A 1,783-nucleotide genomic window follows, 5' to 3' on the forward strand; every position below is an offset into this window, starting at 1 on the left:
GTTATTTAAGAAAATATGGTTGCCTCAGGTCTTTTCTCAAGTTCATATATATATATACACATATATATGTATATATGTATATATGTATATGTATATACATATATATGATTTATATATATAAATTATTATATATAATTTTATGCATGAAAAGACTGATAGAAAATTTTCTTATTGTTTGATCTTGTCTCTGATTTTGGACACAGGAACTTCTACCGTGTTACTGAGTCTGCCTGCCGGACAAGTTCTCAACTAGCAACCAGATGCTGATGAGGCAATGTACTCAGAGGCCTTGATCAGAACGTTTGTCTTGTTCTCTCTCTCTCTCCTCTCTCTCTCTCTCTCTCTCTCTCTCTCTCTCTCTCTCTCTCTCTCTCTCCTCTCTCTCTTGCTGTCCTCCCCTCCAAAGACACAGCTTTCCTCTCAGGCAGCCAGTTTGTGTAGCTGCGTGCAGCTACAGATGGTGCCAAGAATGTGGGAACTGAACACGAAACACCAGGCAGAGTGAGGGTTCACTGTTTTGGTGGAGCTCCACAGAAAATGGAAGAAGATGCTATCTAGCACAGTAAACAACATATAGTATTGATGCTAGCACTGACCTTAAGCTTCATCTTTTGAGAGTGTTGCTGTAGGTGTGAAAGGATACGGCTAGGTTGGAACAGTGCTGACCGAGCACTGATCTCACTTAGGGGTTGACAGTGAAAAATGGGATCGGAAACTTCTAAACAGGCATTTGTCTGCAACCTTCAAGAGCTGCTTCAGGTGAGAGGAATAGTTTTTGCTAACCCATACACACCTTAAGCTTGTACATTCCCCATACGCTGCCATCCTTAAACCGGGTTTTAGGTACCAGCTCCAGGTTACATTTTAATCAGTTTAAATAGAGACAAGGACTGGCCAGTTGGGACGATGGGAGATATACCCAGCAGAGAAATTGCCAGGATTATTTCTTAGTGTTCCAGGGCTGTTCTTTCCAAATAGTTGTTACCAAGAGTTTTTTTTTCTTTCTCACCCAGCTGAATTATGCTTTTTAGAAAGAAGATAATGGGTAGGGTATGAGTTTGTGTCATGAAGGACTTAGTGACTGAAGCCAGTCTGGGATGTCCCTTGAGCTTCCCATTACAAGTATGTTTCCTGGAGAAGATATGGGTGTAATGGTTGGTGCCAAGTCAGGGTTGTCTCATGGGAATGGAGCTTAATGTCTGGTCAGCCAATCCTAGTAAACATCTATATGCCAGCATCCTAAATTTTACCTATCTCTAACAAGTTAACTTTTTACTCTTTATAGTATTTTAAACACCCCATTTGAGAGTCTAATTTGTTTGACTTAATGTCACCTATAGACGGTCTATTAGTAGATCTTTTATAACATTAATTCTATTACCTCAAATTTCTTCTACATAAACACATGGGTAGAATTTAGCCTGAGACATTGCCCAAACCATGTTTTGAAAACATTTTCTGATATATAATAATATTTGAAAAGCAGAAATACCAAAATGACTGAATATAGCTGTTTTTGGGGGGGGCAAGGGTAAAGTATATAATTCATGCTAGGAATTTCTCATAGGCCCTGGGCTAGAGTGGAAAAATGATATGTATACAAAATATTGTGTGAATATGAGAACCCGGTACCCTATCTAACTCCTGAGTTAAAGACTGCCCACTGCAGGAAAGCAGCTCGCCTTTGTCCTGGCTGTCCCCATCAGCATGATGTTTGCAGCATAGACACTCCTGTGTCCTATTACACAGCAAGGTCTTGATCTCAGACAGTCCTAGTTGCAGT

This window comes from Mastomys coucha, unplaced genomic scaffold, assembly GCF_008632895.1.
Source record: "Mastomys coucha isolate ucsf_1 unplaced genomic scaffold, UCSF_Mcou_1 pScaffold20, whole genome shotgun sequence".
Taxonomy (NCBI): Eukaryota; Metazoa; Chordata; class Mammalia; order Rodentia; family Muridae; genus Mastomys; species Mastomys coucha.